This window comes from Arachis ipaensis, chromosome B01 (assembly GCF_000816755.2).
Source record: "Arachis ipaensis cultivar K30076 chromosome B01, Araip1.1, whole genome shotgun sequence".
Taxonomy (NCBI): domain Eukaryota; kingdom Viridiplantae; phylum Streptophyta; class Magnoliopsida; order Fabales; family Fabaceae; genus Arachis; species Arachis ipaensis.
The window spans coordinates 53788764-53796949 of record NC_029785.2 but is presented as its reverse complement, the minus strand read 5'-3'; positions in this window follow the sequence as shown (position 1 = coordinate 53796949).

Genomic DNA, 8186 nt, shown 5'->3' with positions numbered 1-8186 from the left:
TAAATGGGCGTTGAACGCCCAAAATGGGCACCAACCTGGCGCTGAACGCCCAGAGTTGTGTGCAAGGGCATTTTGCATGCCTAAATTGGTACAGGGATGTAAATGCCTTGACACCTCAGGATCTGTGGACACCACAGATAATTATTGGAAGCAACTAAGGGTGGAACATCAAGAGCACTCCATCATCCTTCATGAAATCAGAGAAGATCTAAAAGCAATGAAGGAGGAGCAGCCAAGGCAAGGAAGAGACATAGAAGAGCTCAAGGACATCACTAAGGTGGACTCATTCCTTGTTCTTACTTTCTCTGTTTTTCGCTTTCTATGTTATGTGCTTATCTATGTTTGTGTCTTCATTACATGATCATTAGTAGTAGTAACTATGTCTTAAAGTTATAAATGTCCTATGAATCCATCACCTCTCTTAAAAAAAAAAAAACTGTTTTAATTCAAAAGAACAAGAAGTACATGAGTTTTGAATTTATCCTTGAACTTAGTTTAATTATATTGATGTGGTGACAATGCTTCTTGTTTTCTGAATGTATGCTTGAACAGTGCATATGTCTTTTGAAGTTGTTGTTTAAGAATGTTAAATATGTTGGATCTTGAAAGAATGATGACTAGGAGACATGTTATTTGATAATCTGAAAAATCATAAAAATGATTCTTGAAGCAAGAAAAAGCAGCAAAGAACAAAGCTTGCAGAAAAAAAAAATATATAGAAAAAAAATATAGGCGAAAAAAAAAATTAGAAAGAAAAAGAAAAAGCAAGCAGAAAAAGCCAAAAGCTCTTAAAACCAAGAGGCAAGAGCAAAAAGCCAATAACCCTTAAAACCAAAAGGCAAGGGCAAATAAAAAGGATCCCAAGGCTTTGAGCATCAGTGGATAGGAGGGCCTAAAGGAATAAAATCCTGGTCTAAGCGGCTAAACCAAGCTGTCCCTAACCATGTGCTTGTGGCGTGTAGGTGTCAAGTGAAAACTTGAGACTGAGCGGTTAAAGTCAAGGTCCAAAGCAAAAAAAGAGTGTGCTTAAGAACCCTGGACACCTCTAATTGGGGACTTTAGCAAAGCTGAGTCACAATCTGAAAAGGTTCACCCAATTATGTGTCTGTGGCATTTATGTATCCGGCGGTAATACTGGAAAACAAAGTGCTTAGGGCTACGGCCAAGACTCATACAGAAGCTGTGTTCAAGAATCATCATACTGAACTAAGAGAGTCAATAACACTATTCGAAATCTGAAGTTCCTATAGATGCCAATCATTCTGAACCTCAATGGATAAAGTGAGATGCCAAAACTATTCAAGAGGCACAAAGCTATAAGTCCCGCTCATATGATTGAAGCTCTGTTTCATTGATAGTTTGGAATTTATAGTATATTCTCTTCTTTTTATCCTATTTGATTTTTAGTTGCTTGGGGACAAGCAACAATTTAAGTTTGGTGTTGTGATGAGCGGATAATTTATACGCTTTTTGGCATTGTTTTTAGTATATTTTTAGTAGAATCTAGTTACTTTTAGGGATGTTTTTAATAGATTTTATGTTAAATTCACATTTCTGGACTTTACTATGAGTTTGTGAGTTTTTCTGTGATTTCAGGTATTTTCTGGCTGAAATTGAGGGACTTGAGCAGAAATCAGATTCAGAGGTTGAAGAAGGACTGCTGATGCTGTTGGATTCTGACCTCCCTGCACTCAAAGTGGATTTTCTGGAGCTACAGAACTCGAAATGGCGCGCTTCCAATTGCGTTGGAAAGTAGCCATCCAGGGCTTTCCAGAAATATATAATAGTCCATACTTTGGTCAATAATTGATGACGTAAACTGGCGTTCAACGCCAGCCTTCTGCCCAAATCTGGCGTCCAGCGCCAGAAAAGGATCCAAAACCAGAGTTGAACGCCCAAACTTGCACAGAAACTGGCGTTCAACTCCACAAATGGCCTCTGCGTTAGTTGTATCGAAATTGTGAACCATGGTATTGGCACCATGTTCTTGGCGCCATTGCCAGGGAAAGAAAGAGCCATAAACTTTACATAATTAAAGTGTAATCACAATTTCGTGCACCACCTATCCTATTTTGATATTAGTTTTACATTTTTAATTTTCCTAATTAAAATTCAATTTATTAACTATTTATTTATCGATTTTAGCGGGGTTTACATAATCTACATTAATAAATACAATAACGCTCCAGATCCATGTAATTTCCCTAATCAAGTTAACCAAGTTCTTTTTAGATCACGCACCCACTCTTTATTAGTGTAAAGGTTCTTCCTCAATGTAGAGCTTCTCTTTCTCAATGTAAACCTTCTCTTCGTTCTTCTATCTAAACGTAGATCTTCTATTCCTTAACGTAAAGCTCTTGTGTTCTGTTATGCTCTGATTTCTATAGCATAAAACTTTGTATTCTTCCTATTCTTCTTCGTTTTCTTCTTCAAACTGTATTGTATTAAACTTCTTCATATTCTTCTTTGTTTTCTTCTTCGATCTACATTGTATTTATCTTCTTCATTTTCAAATTTTATATTTCTTCTTCACTTTCAGATTTTAATAGCATATTGATGAGCGGATAATTTATACGCTTTTTGGCATTATTTTTACATAGTTTTTAGTATGTTTTAGTTACTTTTTATTATATTTTTATTAGTTTTTATGAAGAAAACACATTTCTGGACTTTACTATTAGTTTGTGTATTTTTCTATAATTTCAGGTATTTTCTGGCTGAAATTGAGGGATCTGAGCAAAAGTCTGATTCAGAAGCTGAGAAAGAACTGCAGATGTTGTTGGATTCTGACCCTCCTGCACTCGAAGTGGATTTTCTGGAGCTCCAGAATCCCAATTGGTGTGCTCTCAATTGCGTTCGAAAGTAGACATCTTGGGATTTCCAGCAATATATAATAGTCTATACTTTTTGATGCATGCAAAATAATCTCTCAACAAATTTACCTTCGGCAAGTATACCGAATTGTCGTCAAGTAAAAACTCACAATAGAGTGAGGTCAAATTCCACAGCGATTGATTGGTCAAGAAACTTTAATTGGAGGAATGTTCTAGTTGAGTTAAGCAGAATTTGGTATGAGAATTGCAGGAAATTAAATGGCGGGAAAGTAAATGGCAGAAAATGTAAATGCTGGAAATAAAGAGCTGAATATAAATGACGGAAAGTAAATTGCAGAATCTTAAATGGAGAATGGGGAATTTAGCATGAAAGTAAATGGCAGAAACTAAAGAGAATGGGTAAGATCAGAAATGGGGAATTCATTGGGCTTAGGAGATGTTGCATTCTCCAGATGAAGTTCATTCTCATCTCTTCCTCAATCAATGCATTCATTGATCTCCTTGGCAATCTTAAGTGATTGAATTCCAATTCCTTGGTAACTCAATCTCTCAAATCTTGATCAATAGCCAATTCCTTGGTCTAATTGCTCATGAGAAGAGATGAGGTGCGGTCACTGATTATACCACATGTATTTCCAAATCAAAGTATTGGGAGAATAATATGTCACCATATCCGCCCAAACCCCAATTTGGCCCAACATGAGAAAGCATTTCTAGCATGATCTCTTCATTCCTCTTCCAAGGTTCAGAAGAGATCCAAGTATGAATAGTTTTCTTCCCAAGACAACTATCCAATTGGATGAAGATTGAAAGCTTTCAAGTAAAATCAAGAGAAAAGAAAGAAGTAGAATAATGAAAACTATTATTGATCCATCAAATTACAACAGAGCTCCCTAACCCAATGAAAGGGGTTTAGTTGTTCATGGCTCTGGGAATGGAAAGCAAAGATGGAGAGTACATTCTGAAGTAAAACTAGAAGTTGCAGAAAAAGTAAAATTATACAGAGAGTAGTCCTCTGAATCCAAAAGCTCATCTCTAGTTCAAAACTACCCCTATATATACTACTCTTCTGATCTTCCAGTTGGCTCTTCAAGTCTTGGATATGGGCCTTTGGATCTTGAGTTGAAGCAGTTTGGAATCTTCAGTGGGCTCAGCTTTACTTGCAGAGAAAGTGTGAAGCAGGCATGGACTTTGGCTAGGACGTTAGTGGCGTTAACGTTAAGTGAAAATGTGGGTTCGAGAATGTTAGTGACAATCACCTTTTGCACTAACTTTCCTAGCCCAAGATGAGTTACGTTAACTTCAATGTTAGTGGCACTAACGTGACCACTAACGTTGCCTCTTGATCCATCGCGAGCGTTATTGGCGTTTACCTTTGCCAATAACGTTGCCCTTGGCCCCTTCTTCCCTACGTTAGAGTTCACGTTAGTGTAGCTAACGTGACTCTTAACGTGGGTATGCCTCAACTTCGAGAGCGTTAGTGACACTTACCTTTGTCACTAACGCTCCAAACACCTTTCTTCCCACGTTTGAGTTCACGTTACGTGACTTCTAACGTGGTAGTGATAGCCATCTCCAACGTTAGTGATAAAGGTGAGTGTCACTAACGTTGGCTCATCATTCCTTTCCTCCACGTTAGCTTCCACGTTAATGCAATTAACGTGGCAACTAACGTGGCTAATAGAGGCTTAGTCCAACATTAGTGACAAAGGTGAGTGTCACTAACATTGGCTCTTCATTGCTTCTCCCACGTTAGAGTTCACGTTAATGTAGTTAACGTGACTCTTAACGTGGCTAAGTGTGCCCCTCTCCCCAACATTAGTGGCATTCACTTTTACCACTAACGTTGGAGCTTTACTTTTCTTCCACGTTAGCTTCCACCTTATCGTAGTTAACGTGGACACTAACGTGGGCTATGATGGCTCACGTCAGACCTTTATCATGCCTTGGAATACTCACTTGATTGCACCCTTTGAGACTTTTATTTATTGATCCCTTTGTCTTTCCACGATTTATTGCATCCTTAGGCTAAGTGTTCTGTGAGGGGGGCGGCTCTTTAAGATAAGCTTTCAGCCAACACTCCCAAACCAGTTGGTTCAAGGTGCTAGGTGTTGAAACACCCCTAAGGACTTACTCCCTCAAGTCTCTCTCCCCCATACATACACACCACAGGCACATGGTTTGTTATTTTCTTTCCTTGAGGCCTTGGTGTCCAGCACCTCTTTGGGTTACTAAATGTTCTGTAGCAAGGTTGCTCTTGATAGTGGATTTTCAGTTGATAATCCCGGGTTAGTTAACCCAAGTTACCAAGTGATGAAGCACTCATAAGAACTTATTCATCCAAGCAGATCCTTGGTACAAGAGCACTACAGACATATCCCTCAAGATTCAAGCCCTTGGTGCCTAGCCTTATTTCTTATTACTTTTCTTTCTCTTTCAACTCTTATTGTTCTTTTCCTTTTTCTTATTAGGATCTTGTTATTTAGCTAGTCTCATGGGGTGTGTTTTAAGCATATGATTCAGGACAGATAGTTGCCTTCCTACCTTGTTGGTGAACCAACTTAGCTAAGTGATTACTACACCATAAATTTAAGGACCTACTCCACAACTTGAACATCACTCTGGTCTTTCATACCATCTCTTTTTATTTAGTTTAAAAGGACAAACATACAATAAGCATGATGCAAATGAAAACAGGTAACTTGAACCAGAACACATATGAAAAAAGCAAGGAAAATACTAAAGATAGAATTGAAAATCCTAAACTACCATGGAAGCATGTTCTATTTCATACATGATTTTCCTTATTTAAAACTTGAAAAAGATGGGACAATAAGGGAACTCCACCACCTTTTACTCATGGGATTGCTCATGCCCTCCCTCTTGTTTGTCCTCTTTGTGTTTTTCTTGAGTGCTTGAACTCCCACTTCCCTTGCTTTTTCCAATCAACTTTTTCCAGAAGCCAGCATCTTCCATCTTCTTTTTCAATGTTTTCTTCTGCTGTTTCACCTTCCTTTTCTCTTGTTCTGTTAGCTCTTTTTGGACTTCATCATACGTAGGGATTGTAGAATGCAGATTATGCATATGACCAGACATATAGTTCAACTTGGCTTGAGTGTTTATGTTGAACTCCTCCCTATGTAGTTGCCGTCCTTCATTCAGTACGCTGAACTCATTGAATGCCTTCGTCTGAGCTAGCTGTCGTTGGTTGAGTTCTTGAAGGCGTTTGTCTTGATGCTCTTGCCTTTTAGTCACTTGATTTATGGCTTGAGTGAGCTGGGAGTAATGTTCCATTTGCTGTTTCTGCAACTTCCCTTGTTGATTTATCCAATTAGAAAGCAGTTCTTCTTGACGATCTATCCTTTGGGCTTGAATGTGCAGTTGTTGTTCTTGTCCCTCCATATAACTCCTTGCTAGCTCCTCAATGGCTCCGTGAATGTGATTCAAGTTGATGTTGGTTGGATCATAGTACTCTTCTTGCTGGTATTCTTCTTGATGAGATTCTTCTCGATGAGGTCCCTCTTGTGTTGTTCTTTTCCCTATTTGAGGCCTTCTTTATTGTTGGGCGGGTGCCACATAAGTTATTCACTATAGCATGACTGACCTTCCAGGGTTCACCTAACTTGGATTGCTGTCCTCGAAGACTACCTTGGCTTTCGTACACAGTCTAAGGATGGTGCTGGGGTAGCAAAGTCTAGCACCTGGATCATTCTTCTCGGCTGACTCTTGAATTCCCTCAGCTATAATCTCGTGCACATTGATGCCTCCACCCTTTATTAAGCAATGTACTATAGTAGCTCGAGTAGTGTTAACCTCCGAATTGTTTGCAGCGGGGAGGATAGATCTCCTCACGAGCTCAAACCATCCCTTGGCTTCTGGGATGAGGTCTTCTCTCCTGATGAACCTGGGTCTCCTATTCGAATACCTTTCCCAGTCAGATCCTATAACACACATATCGTTCACAATTTCTTCAAGTTTATCATTCTTGGGGCCATTACTTATCCTTACATGATAACTGGGCTCATCAAAATGTGGTGATTTCAGCTGAAGAGTCCTTGTTATGGCATTAGAGCTGAAGTCCACCTCTGTTCCTCTCACATAACTTTTGAAGGTGGGGGCCTTGGTTTTGTCTTCTTTGACCACATTTGCATAGAACTCTTTGATGAGGTTTGCATTTATCTTTACTTCTGGGTTCGTGAGCCTTTGCCAACCCCTTTGTTCAATCTTCTTTCAAATCTGTGGGCACTCATCCTCGTTGAACTGGAATGTTAACCCAGGCAATATCTTTTTGAGCTTTATCCGTTCAAATTGGAGTTCATGGAATGCAGTTTTGAATCTCCCTTCATCGAAAGGGATGCTCTCCACCGGTTCCTTCCTCTTTTGCCTCTTGGAGCTTGATGATGCCATAAGTGACTTTTGAGATGTGAATGTGTTGAGAATTATTGGTTAATGATGGGATTCGGCCGGTTACGGTGGGGTGTAGTGAAGGGAGTGAGTGAGAGTGTTTTTGATGGGGTAAGAGGTATTGGGTTCCGAGAGTTAGAAGTACAAAGAATGAGAATTTGGAATATGGAAGGGTATGGAATAAGAACCACTTATATAGAGAAGTGGTGAGTGAATGAAAGGTGTGGATTGATGGAGTGGGTGTATGATGAACGGATGGGGTTTAGCATGGGATGGGCACAAGGATCATCACTTTTATGAAGGGTGGTTGGTTCGAGTTCCAAGCGTGTCACTCTTCCAATGTTGCATGGCAATGTTTCCCAATGCAATCCCCTTGAATACACATGCATAGTCCTCTCTTTTTGTGGTGGCCGAACGCTCCTTCAATTGTCCCATCAATTTTCCTACAAAATAAAAGAAATATGATTAATAAAATTGTGGAGAGTGGCGGCAAAATTTAAAAAGTGGGGTAACTACTTTTTAAAGATTTTTGTTTCTAATTACTAAGTGCCATTCATGAGTGCAAACCAACTAACCAGCTAAATATCCATGTATGCAACAATGGTGACACCAAACTTAGTTTGGGGCTATGTGGTGTAAATGACTTGTTCAAGGCTCTAAGAGTGACATGATATGAGTTACATTTATGTTCTCTTAGTGTGCCTTGAACACCAAACTTGTTCTTCACTATATGTTGCATAAAATGATTCATTCAAGTGCATGTCAAAGTTGATTTGAAATTCATGAACCTTGCTTTATTAACTACTTTAAAAGCATGTAAAACATGGGTTGCCTCCCATGAAGCGCTTCTTTAGCGTCACTAGCTTGACGTTCTGCCTTTGTCAAGGTGGTTGGTAATGCTTCAGATCTTCCCCTCTTGTAGTAAACCTATATCCATTGGCTTCATCA